The 13,456-nt window shown below is 33.0% G+C and overlaps 1 pseudogene; it reads left to right on the top strand.

Moving 5' to 3' along the window:
• Positions 1-3,845: 3,845 nt before the first annotated feature.
• On the top strand, positions 3,846-13,129 carry LOC115990311 (annotated as a pseudogene).
• Positions 13,130-13,456: the final 327 nt, after the last annotated feature.

Genomic DNA, 13,456 nt, shown 5'->3' with positions numbered 1-13,456 from the left:
CAAAATTTTAAATAATATGGTTAAATGAATAATAAACATTTCTCATCCCATCAATTTCTTATCCATGTTTCTCTCAACTCTTCACCTAACGTCTCGCACTTTCCCCACTCCTCTACACTCCAAACTCAAATTAAAATGGCTCATCATCCTCATCAGTTATCATCCTTACCCAAATTCAAAAACCATAAGCAACCACCCTATTAGTTATCATCCTTACCCAATTTGAAAAACCATATTCAGACTCTCTTGTCATCATTTTCTAAAGAATCCGTTCACACATAGATACTTCTGTAGTCCACAATTCTTCAAGCCTGTGTTTTACGATTTCCCACGTCTAATTAGTGCAGATGGTACTCCTCTTCCCCCCTCCCCCCTTCTCCCTCTTAAATTTCTATATTTCTTGGACTGGGTTTTGGTTGTTACTTTTATTTTAGTGAAAGCGTGTGCAAAATCGCAACATAACCCCCAAATTCAAAACCTATTGAGAAATCAACTTCAATGAAGCTATCATTGAAATCAACGCTAGTTGTTCAGCATCATCGTTGGCCAATGTGCCAAGTCAGTGCAGCTTCATTTGAGAAATAGTAGAAGACAATAACTATGGTTGTAAAGAGCGTGAGATATTAGATTTGGACTTGCCGAGGTACTCTTTCTTCTTCCATGTGTATATATAAATTTATGTATTAATAGCAAACTTAACCAGTTGCTACATAATCGTTTCTCCACTTCTGTTCGGCTACAATTTGTGGTTCCAAAAATTAAATTAAAACAAAAAATAAAGGCAACCAGTTTAGGTAGGTCACACTATATCCTGGGTCTATTTTCTTTATTTTCATTTTTTTTTAAAAGAATTCAATTATGATTGTTCATTTTAATTTGGATTACAGGAGGGAGATTACATATTCTTTGAATACCAAATCAATGCAATCTAAACCAACAACAGCCCTTCAAGTCAAGAAATGTTCTCATCATAAGGTATATACATTTGTACGAAATTATTACTTCACTATTGTATATATAGATATATACATGGATAGGTTGTGATAATGATGTTTGAGTTTGGAGAATATGGTTTCATAAAGTGAAAATTCAACTTCTAGAATTTTCTAAGTGAAAATTCAAAATTTTGAATTTTTTGTAGAATTTTCTAGTGATTGTTCAGAAAGGTTGAAGAGATTTCAATCTTTGTTAACTGTTTTATAAAAAAAAATAACTAACTCTCCATACGTGCCTTTTCATGAAACATACATGCTTTTTCATGAATACAGGCTTATGTTCACTTGAAAAATAACTAACACTCTAGACGTGCCTTTTCATGAAACATAACTCTATAGGTATAAATAGAAGCTTATATTCACTTGAAAAATAACTAACTTTCCATATGTGTCTTTTCATGAAACATAACCCTATGGATATAAATAGAGGCTTATGTTCACTTGAAAAATAACTAACACTCCATACGTGCCTTTTCATGAAACATAACCCTATGGGTATAAATAGAGGCTTATGTTCACTTGAAAAATAACTAACTCTCCATATATGTCTTTTCATGAAACATAACTCTATGAGTATAAATAGAGGCTTTTGTTCACTTGAAAGTTGGAGAGAAACACAAGAAATTCTGTGATCATTCTCCAAAATTGTTATTTGTAGAATCCAACATCTTGGTTGTATCCTGGAGACAAATTTGCGATAACCCTTTAGCAACAAAAGTGTGGGGGGCAAATATTGTCTAAGGAAAACGATATAGTGCCTCCAAGTTATCTATTTTCTGTTTGTCTTTTCTGTTAATCTTGTTCTTCCATTATTATTTTGTGTAATATTCCCAACATTCACTGCCCTAATTTCATAGCTAAATTGTAGCCTAAAGATCGTTCCAATAGGTTATGTATGATTTGTGGAAATGTACTTACTTATGGTGTGCATAAATGTAAGACTTTATCAGGTTTGTATGTTTAAATGAACTAATTCATTTAAATATTTATTTCTCTAATGCTATATCTAACATTTTTCCCCCCTCGGGTAACGTTATATCTAATTTGGTAACCCTGTTATGTTTTGTTTTCCCCAACATTATGGTGGTGAGGGAGATTTAAATTTGATGCCAACAAAATAATATTATGCAAATTCATCCATAAAGAATTTGGGGCATAGAATGAATATTTTGAAACAATGATTCATGTGTTGTGGGAATGTCTAATGGCATGAAATTTGGGAAGACTACAGACATGATCTACTAATATGAAGATTTATTTCTCTAGCCTTATCCATTGATTAACAATGGAATGAAGAGAGGAGGGGAGCTATGGGGCAGTATTGGTTTGAGAAATCTAGACAAGTCAAAACACATTAAATAACTTCACTCACAGCAGATAATGGATTTGGCTAAAACACTGCTTCAAGAGTCAAGACTACAAACATGAAAGTTAACACTAGTGGGCACGACACAAGGACAATGCGAGTTATAAGTGTTTTTATGAGAAAAATGGGTTACTTTGTTTGTCCTTAATGGCTAGCTGTGGGAAATAAAACTTTCTATACTAATTTTCAAAAAAAAAAAAAAAAAAAAAAAAAAGAGTGTATTGCATTTGAAGATAGTGATGTGAAGTATTTGGAGAGAGATGTATATGCATTTGAAAGCTGAAGATGTGAAGGAAGGGTACCTATTAAGTAGGCCCTTCCTTTGTATATTAAAGATAAAGTTTCCTTTGGCTTATGATATAAAAATTCATGTGTTAAATTTGGACAAAAATATCAGTATACATGATGAGAAGAAGGGAATTATCATTCTATATTTCATGGTTTGAACTTTGAAGGTTTTACAACCAACCTTTGGTAAAGTCATAAGAACATGTTCAATAAAATGGTACTTTTAAATAACAAAGGCAACTTGGTAGACCCATTAATTTGAGATCCCAATCGCACTGGATGAAGAAGAGTCCAAAGTTTTTTTATTGCATTGCATTATCAAGAGACTTCCATTTTAGATTGATTGCCCAAAAAAAGTCCATTTTAGATTTTGTGTCAAGTATTATTTTATTTTATTTTAAAACAGGAATTTTCACTTTGAGTGTGCTCAAATGGTCTTCTATTTTTATTAAAGGACAAAAATTTTTAATCATCATAATTCGGGATTGATGCATTTTTTAATCACAACTGAGTGCGTGCTTAGAGGCTCTTCTATTTCATGTCTTAAATGTAGTGAATTATTTTACAGTTTTACCTGTCCTAAATATTTCAATTTTCTACATTGATCCATCATCTTCTTCATAATAGGTTTTGTAAATATTTTCACATGTATTTTGTAAGTAGTTTTATAGTTACAAATTCATTATGCATTTTCAATATATGTAAATTTATAAGATTTATTCAAATGATTTTTTTTTCCTCCCCCTAAAGGTTAATATTAAATTATAGCATCATCTTCCAATCAATAAAACATTGATTATTACATAAATAAAATTGCCAAAAATATATGATAATTACGAAATACTAGTTTCTGGGCACACAAGTGAGCGCGTGCTCAGAGGCTCTTCTATTTTTTTAGAAAAAAGTTAATAATTTGCATTCATATAATTTGGGATTATTACACTTTCTAATCATAAAAAAAACTTAAGGGTGTGATGAGTATTATGCATTAGCGGTGAAATAATTTTTCATCACACCCTTAGGTTTTTTTGTGATTAGAAAATGAAGTATTCCAAATTATAATAGAGGTAAATTATTAGTTTTTTTTTTTTTTTTTCAAAAAAATAGAAAGAGCCGCATGCTAGAGGCTAGTCTTAAACACACATATAATTGGACTAATCTCCCTCCTTTTACTCTATTCCCCTTTCATTTTTTAACATCCAAACTGGCCATTAAAGTCAAACAAACTTGAGGTGTAATTTGCAATAGGTTTTATTGTCTTTTGATCGAACGTGTTAGTAGTTTATATAAACCTTTCCCTCCGTCTCTGCATTCATGATTTCATTCAGTTGTTTCGTTCCTATTCCTGGGCTAAGAGAGATCTCTCAGCAGTCAGGTTTGTGAGAGAAAAACAAAACAGAAAGAGAAGAGAAGCTATGGATGAAGGACTGCTCTCTACTTCTGATAAGCAGAGCATGGTCTTGTTTTTTCTAGAGATAGCCGGTGGCCAGACCGCCGATACCGCCATTCAGTTCTTGCAGGTCACATATATTTTATATTTGATATTGATATCTGATTTCTTTGATAATAAAGTTTACATCTTTGGCACTGAGGGACTGAATACTCTTCTGGGTTTTTTTTTTTTTTAAAGAAAAATTGGGTTACGATTGTACTGTGTGTTTTGAATTTTGGGATGGAGATTGCAATGTGTGTTTATTAGATTTTGGTTCTTTGTGTATTATTCATCAAGCTTTACTTTTGAGACAACGAATTTTTCTTATGTGGGCACTTAATATACCAATGGTTTCTGTTGTCTGACATGATCACTATAATGAAAGGCTCGAACTTTATATTATGCTATCTTTTGGTGTAACTGGAGCTTATACTATATGATTTCAATTGTTTGAGATTTAGCACGCTCAAACTTGGTTGTCTGCATATTGAAAAATACACACACATATATATATAATATGTAGGGAGCCTTTCAAAAGAAGAGCTTTTGGACTCTCTAGCTAGTAAAACTTATTGGCATTCACCCCTAACGAGCTAAGCAGTTCATACTCATGCTTAGGTGCATGAAAAATATACACCAATGTTTAGTCATTCTTTTAGTTGATCTATTTTTTGCTAGGTAAACTATTATTTGTTTATATTGATTCATAAAAGTTAAAACAATGAAGGGCATGATAAATTGAGAGGTGGAAGACATACTCTCACCTTCACCTTAGATAGGATGGCAAAAAAGCTAGGTGCAGCTGAGACTAATTAGTTCATAAAAAAGGTTTTTGATTGTTACATAGACACATGGGGTTTTGAAACCACGATTTGACCCTTTTTATCATATATATTTGTTGTGCATTGGGTATGACCCTTTTAAAATATTTTTAGAGCCAACTCAAGTAGGAATTTTTAAGCTGACTTTAGTAATTACATGCCTGTATTTTGGAATACTATTAGTTTAGGTTATTTATTTATGTTCTCTTGATCTCTTTTGATTGATAGAAATTATTTTAAATTTTACTGCTGTGTTCGGTATCTAGTTTCTTGAACTATATGAATGGTTGTTTGCTACCAATGTCTTTGAATTGAAGAAGGCATGGAACTGAATGGTGGAGCCTTGTGGTAACAGGCCACGCATTGGAAGCTTGAGGAAGCTATTCAGTTGTTCTTTGTGGGTAATGAAGGTGGGCCAGTAGTAGCTTCATCACAATCTCTAGCAGCAGAAAATGTGAACTATTTGGCTGATGAGAATACAGGGTAAGTTAAGAAATTTATTTAATTCTTTTTAATATTGTGATTTTTAATTGATTAAATTTTACATGATTGGTTTAGATTATAACAGTAGCTTTTGTTTATTGATTCAGTAATTTGGAGAGGGACACAAGATATAAAATGTTGGAGATGAAGTACGCCCTCCTTTACCTGTTATAAGGGAAGCTCTTTATGATGATGCAATTTTGTATCGGTATGTTTTCTTTCTCCAGCCTTGATCATTGAACTGAAACCTTTCCATACAATTTCAATTGCGGCAATGATTTTATTTTATTTTTCTGAATTTGTGTCCTGTATGGTTGTCTTTTTATGTTAAAATCAGAGCTTGCCTTGGTTAACTTTTGTACGTACCTTATTTGTGAATCAAGCTTTTCCTTTTTTGTTTAAAAATGCTGCAAAATAGCTCCCATTTGTGCCATGATTTGCAAAATCCCCTGAAATTTAAATTGGCTTTGCATTTGCACCAGCAAGGCATCAATAAATTACGCATTGAGTGAAGTGAATGTAGGAGAAACTGGACTTGCATATAATATTCTTCAATTTAACATTTTCCTTGTTCTTCCCTTGAACTCCAATGTTTTGGCGTAATTTTTTTTTTTTTTTAATTACGTAGGAGAACTTCACTCAGATTAGTTGCACGTCACAAAGCATATACCATAAAATTTTTAATAGATGAAATCTTACTAGCAAATTAATTTTCTTTGTGTAAACATTATAAAAAAAAAAGGCATGTAAAATTTATTTCTTAATAGGATTATAGGAAGAACCTACTATAGAGGGCTTTTAATCCCTTAAAATTTGTGAGTCATTTTTCTTCATTTTTTCATGTTAGTCAAGATTGGTTTAGTCATGTTTCTCTTCTATTTTATGTTTAACACCTAAGAGGTACTGTTTTTATGTATCATGACAGTTTTAATGGATTTCTTATGCCATCAATGTTCAGGACGATTAGTCCTGTTTGCGTTTTTATATTTGTCTCGTAAGGAAAAATGGTGGAAAATGTATTTCTTTATGCCATTCTTTTAGTATGTGAGTGTTCCAGCACTTATATGTGTTTTTTCACTTCTATACTATATTTGTTCACTGCCTCCTATCATTTTGTTGCAACTTGGCATGCAGTGTCGCCTTCTTGTTTTATTTATTTTATCTTGGACTGGTTTGTTTATTATCCATTCATTAAGATGCTATTTTCTTTGTTATTTTCATGTAGAGCACACCATAATTTTGATGAGGAAATGAAACGCTCTGGGGTCTGGGAATCAGACCAAGGTTCTTTGTCTACAACAGAGAACCATCAAGATAGTCTTGCTTCTTTATATCGTCCTCCCTATCATCTAATGTTTCATGGGTCCTTTGAAAAGTTACATGTGCATGTTTTCACACTATAAACTTTAATCTTATATGACATGAGTGACCATTACTAGTTGCATTGGCATATAAGTAGTACTAGCTTTTTAGCACGTTTTGTTAGCATGTGTTGGATAGGTATGTTTTCTGTGTGATAAGCCTTTTTGCATCAGTGATAAAAACATGTTAATTTCTTCTTCTTTATCATTCTCTCTCTTCCCCCCTCCCCTTCTTTTTTTCCATTTAATTAGTGAATTTGTGTTAGTTTGGCACAGAAACCTTATTGTTTAGTTTGATGTGAGCCATGAGCTTTTTGTTATGCATTTCATCAAACATCATTTAGTTATTATGTAGGGCATATTGTGCTTGCCTACATTATTTGCTGACTTGTGCAACACTAGTTCCAAAACAATTTTAAAAAAAGGCAGCTAGAAAGTCTCATGGTGTAATTGTTGCTTTTAGCATAGCATTCACATTATCAGTGCATGGTTTTGAATTCCTCAGATTTAGTGGTTTGACATACAAACCGCAACTTGAGAAAATCCTGTTTTCTTGTGAGTTGCTTTGTTATGTTTTTCTTTTTTTATGGGCTACATTCAGTGAGGTCTATCAATCAACAGTTGCAATTATATATCTCAATCCTATATAATAGTTTTATTGCTAGGCTTACACAATCCTATATAATCTGTTTATTATGAACTTACCTTATTATATGATTAAAAAGGTCGGTCAAAAGTTGGCTCTTTGCCTTCTGGACACCTCCATGGATGATCCATTATGCTTTTGTCTCAACATTTTGCTATGATTGCCCTAAACAACATTTTCTACTTATGGTATCTTAATCCAATCTTGCTAGTTTCCAAGCCTTTTATATCTTTTGATTTTGAAGCAAATTGCTTATAAGCCTTTTATTATCTTATCTATGGAAATTTTTTTCCTGATTTTATTTAGTGACCTATCAGGGCTTGAAATAGTACATTACTAATTTTTTGAGCTTGATTTTAAATTCAAAGTATTTTAGTTAATTGAAGTACCAATGAATCTGTGGTTATGCAGACCTTGATCTTTAACTAGTTTTTTTGGTTGTTTTTTTTTTAAGACTTATCTACAAATACAGGTGAAAAATGCTGCTGCTTCTTATGACAAATGGCTCCTCATGAACTTGCAATCGACTAAAGAGTTCACCTCTCATATGGTAGTTTCTAAATTTTTAGTTTGTCTGTTTATTATTATTGTTTTTTTTTGTGTTGACACATACTCACTTGGAATCATTATATTTCTTGATAGACTTAAGTGTTCTTATACGAGATTCTCTTCTTATTTTTCATAAATTGTTGCAGGATGTTCCCTTTGATGTGGTTTCTAATCTGATATTGTTTGGGTACTTTTTCCCAAGAAGCCCTGTTACTTGCCTTTTTTTTTCCAAATTAAAAAAAAAAAAAAAAAAAAAAAAAAAAAAAATGTCTTTCCTAGAAGCCCTGTCCAGGTCTGCTGGAAATTGCCTTTTTTGGGTGAAGGCCAATTTTTAGATTCATTGAACTGTGTGTGTGTGTGTGTGTGTGTGTGGCTTGAGAGATCATATAGGAAGATGAATTCAACGCCTGTAATTTAAAGAACTAAGGGAATGGTGGTTTAGGTGGGCAGTTTAACTTCGACCTATTACAAAGGTATTGATTAATATTAAAGTGGAGTCAGTTATCATCACATAGTTCAATTTCTTTGGTTTCTATGGGAATTAACTTAATCCTCTTGTCACTTCAGAAAAAGAAAAACTTCTCCATCGTGTTATATTTAAAAATAATAGATGCCTCTGTGCCACGTGATTACTTGTCCTATGTGTATAATAGGTTTCTAATTCAAGATCATATGGCGAACTTTTTCTTTGTATATATAAACAATTGATGTTCTCCTATGGGCAATTTATGTATGACTCTAGAGAGGCAATTGAGAGGGTTGGTCAGTAACCGGCTTCTTTTATGTTAATGATATCTTCTGATATCTTGGAAGTTTAGGTTGTTGAAAATTATATAAACCTTTTTTCCCCTATCTGCAAACAGACAATATCAGATTTGTTTTAGATAATAGTAATTGACATATACAACTGTAATAATATATTTGGATTGTCAGTTGCATTTACCATTGAAGCCACTTTAGTTAATCTAGAATACTTTATGGCTCAAATATTGATGACCTCTATGATAAGTTGTAGATTGATTTGATGGTTGTGAGAATCTTTGCTGCTGATTTGGATGTTGTCTATTATGGACTTTGAAATTTTGGATATATATCTTTTTATTTCTAGTAACATTCACTGTCTGTACTTAATCACTCAGATCTTGTTTGTTAATATAGGTGTATGATGATACAACTGAAGGCAGAAAGGTTTGCACGTATTACAAGCTGGATTCCTTTCCTGTAGTGCTTGTCATTGACCCCATAACTGGTCAGAAAATGCGTTCCTGGTGTGGAATGGTTCAAACTGATCAATTGCTGGAGGTATGCGTTATGGGGATGCATATTCTTGCATTTTTGGGGCTTAGCTTGATAAAAAAAAAAAATGTCACATTTGGAAGGGGCTAAGGATTGTTGTATAGAAAAACTTGCACCCAAGTTTGAGTTGTATTGCATTGCTAATCATAGAAAGTTTCATGTCATTTGTAGGATCTGTTATCATTCATGGATGGTGGCCCCAAAGATCGTCACATAATTCTCTCTGATAAACGCCAAAGAGAAAGTTCTTTGACTCCTCATCAAAGCTGTAAAGGTATGTAAGGGTTTCAATGCTCTGACTTCACAAAAAGAGTAATGATGAAATACAGCTTTTTGTTATTTTCTAATACATTAACTGATGCAAAAAATAATAACCAAAAATTTGTAAGGTGACTTTAATTGCTAGAGTGTCTGTTGGTTAGGGAGGGTGAAAATATGGGAGATGAGAAAATGTAAGAAGGTTAGAAAAGAAATCAATTTTTGATAGGATAGAAAAGTGAGAGGATATAAAATAGTTGTAAATTTCTTTTGCTTAGTTTAGAAGAAAAAATGAGAGGAAGTGTAACTTGTACTAATTCACTTATATGTCCTTTTTATCCTATTGTTTGAAGATATAACAATGAATAACATTATTATGAAAATGATGTATTACATGATTACATCAACAAATGAATTAATGTGCATATTTTAGTTTAATTATGGTTTCTTGTAAATATAATTAAAATCGATTCCATTTAAGATGATAATTACTATTATACCCTCACATTTATATTTATATATATATATATATATATTTTCACGAAATTTGAATAGAGAGAGAGAGAGAGATTGAAATTAAATGGGGAAAGTCATAAATTTCATGGAAGTATGTCTTTTCTCTTGAATTTTTCCTCCCAATCTGGGAAAATGAGTTTTGGTGGGACTAGGCGAAATATCTCCACCCACACCCCTTTTCCATCCTCCCTCAATTCCACCACATCAAAGAAGGGAAAACTTCCCTTTTCCATCCCTCTAGTTTTTCCCTCAACCAAACATTCCAGACACTTCACACGTGAGAAACATGGTATGAGGTCATTGATTACTATTTTGCAACTCTTTGATATTTTATTTATTAATAACACCTCCCTAGGGTTGGGTCCAAAGGGCCCTGCCTTGGTGAGGTTCTGCATCATAAAAAAAAAGACACTTTCTCAGGCAGATGTCAACTACTTTATGTTGTTAGCTATAAGTTTTGGCTTTCATTTTGCTTTTGAGTTTTGTCTTGTTGTAAAGAGAGATTCATTTGAGACATCTCTTGTTGTTAAAATGAATTGGGTTTCTTCTTGCTGGTCAAATCTATAATGCTCTTGTGGTTGCAGATGAAACAAATGAAGAGGACGGGGAAATGATACATGCATTGGCAGCTTCTATGGAAGGCATGAAAGACTTAAGAGGGAGGACTGCTAAAGACAAAGATATAACTGTTACTGAAGAGGAAAAAACATGCACCACTAAGAAGCTGGCATATCCACCTCTGCCCGAAGAACCCAAGGGCGATAGGAACCTCCTTTGTAGGGTTAGATTCCATCTTCCAGATGGACGCAAAGTCCAGAGAAATTTCTTCTGAACTGATTCAATACAGGTGAGTACTTTTTGAAGCTTGTGTTATCTTGCATTATTTATTCTGTACCCATTTTTACTAATCAATTAGTCCACATGTTCGGTTTTCAACCTCCTGGATGGCCCACTTCTTAATAGTAAGGTCGTGGCCATTTTTATTTTAATGACATTTGGCATTGGATATAATTCTTGGTTGTGTTTTTGGTATTTCCTATTAAACAGTCCCAGTAAATTGGACGTTGAGTTGTGTTATCCTTGGCAGGGGAACTTCCTATCTTTAAATGAAGATTGTTAAAAAAAAAAAAAAAAAATTTATCCCAACTCATAATGTTGAATTACTTCTCATATTTGCTTGTTTGTGTTATTCAGCTGCTCTGGTCGTGCTGTGATTCTCAACTAGAAGAAGCTGAGATGAGGCCATTTCACTTGACACATGCGATCCCAGGAGCGTCAAGGTCTCTGGATTATGATAACCAATCAACTTTAGAGGAGTCAAGGCTGGCCAACTCTATGATCTCCATTACATGGGACTGAAGAACATTATGCTGGGGAATATTTTTCAAGTTTCTTCAACTGGTAGAGTTGTGCATTGAAGAATGTTTTGTCCTTATTTGACTGCTTGCTTTCTTCCCTTTTTGTTACTTCCTAGTCAGGATCCCATTTAATTTGATGATGAATTGAAACACTCAAAAGTCTATAAATTATGTATATCCTCTTATGTATGGGACATGAATCTCTTGAAGTTCATGTATTTTAATGCTCTCTCTGCTCTGTGTATATGCATGTTACTCTATTTCTGTTGCTTAGTTTAAGTTGGTACTCTTGCCATTGTGCTTGTTAAGTGAACCCTAATGATTTCATCTGAATTACAAACTACCTATCTTGGTAGCCTACTTGTTCTCTTTTTTAATTTTGTTTTCCACTATATACTGCCAGTAATTCTGTCGAATTGGCCTGTCTAGGAATATTCAGTCCTTTTATCATGAATCCATTTCTGTTTTTGGATAAAGATAAATATGTAAATATAATACCAAGGGATGAAGGATCTGTGATGAGGGATCCATATTAATTATTAATTTGTGCATCATCTCAAACATTTGTGCTTGTTTGGGGTAAATAATACTAATAGTGGGACTTCTGTCCTTTTTGAGGCAATGCAATTTGATATAGTAAAAAGATGTTGTGCTGAAGAGTTAAAATTGGATTCTTTGAGATCCCTTACTTTTAGAGGTATCTTCTACTCTCACAATATGAGATGAAGTGTGAATTCATGGGTTCATGACTTACTAGTTGTGTCCCCCACTTATCAATTATAAAGAAAAAAAAAAAAAAAGTTGTGTCAAAAATGATCATATGTACATTTGAGATTTGCGTAACAGAGTACTCTTTCTTTACAGGAAACTAACTGGTGTGCCCTCAAAGTTCTTTTGGCTTTGGTGGACTCCCGACAACCTTCGGTAAATTTACTCTGATACTCACTATACTTTAGATAACTTGAAGAGTGCAAGTAATATCTACCTCATTTTCTGATGCAAAAACTACACAACCATATATAATCTCAAAGTTGGTTATTACTCTTATTGATTCCGTTTGTAGACAAAGTGCTGTGGTTTTCACATGACTCAACAAGATGTGGGAGTTAATTCCATCTTGGAGAAAATTGTCACAGATATGAAGTGAAAAATAAGCATCTGAGAGAGAAATATAGCACCAGTATGGCTGATTGAAAAGGCTTCTACTCCATTTCATTTCATTGATGCAATGCAACAAAGCAAGTCTAGCATTTCATGGTTTCCAGAAGGCTCAATTTGCAAGTGCAGCATCTAAATATGACAAGAAAAAACAGGCAATGTCAAGCATGACACATTTCGTAGGTGAAACATGTCAAGTTGAAATGTCTATGGGATCAGACTATATAATGTCTTGTTTGGAGGACAATATCTGGGATCCCCTTTTTGTCTGGAAGAACAATATCAAGAGGTGACACATCACAAGAAAACCAGGCACAAGAGCGGCTATAACATTCTGCCACCAGAACAGCTGGAATATTTTTAGGCCCATCTCATAGGCTGTTGGTGTCAGACACAACAAAGCGGGTATTATAATTATGTGCCCGGTTAACAGTCCCCTAAGATATTGGTTAGGGTTGAATTTTTTATCGTAATCTGATGGCTTTTTTACAAGTAGGACTTGAGATATATTTGTTTATTTATTAGGTTTTGTTACTTTTTAGCCATTGGAAGTTGGAACTCATTTTATTCTCTTTATCAATTGCCCTAAGGGCATTCAATAACATATTTAGTTAACATATATAATATATTGGGTTGGATCAGATGACTAGAAAATAATAATACTATTAATTTGAATTTAATCCAACATAAGACTCAAAATAAAATTTCAATCCATCCCAACTTACTCAAGTACTCATAACATAGGTGTTATGCCTCAAGATATTCTTTTGCTTGAAAAGACATGCCTTGCACAAATTCATTTACATTTTTCAAACAATTAATTTAGAGTATGAATTAAACATCATTTTTTTCTATTGAAAAATAACAACAATTTTATTGATAAATATGAAATCAAAATTGTTCCTGAAAAGCCTAATGAATTAGCATTG

This window comes from Quercus lobata, chromosome 5, assembly GCF_001633185.2.
Source record: "Quercus lobata isolate SW786 chromosome 5, ValleyOak3.0 Primary Assembly, whole genome shotgun sequence".
NCBI lineage: Eukaryota > Viridiplantae > Streptophyta > Magnoliopsida > Fagales > Fagaceae > Quercus > Quercus lobata.
Note: the sequence above shows the minus strand (reverse complement) of the source record. Positions and strands in the feature narration are given on the sequence as shown.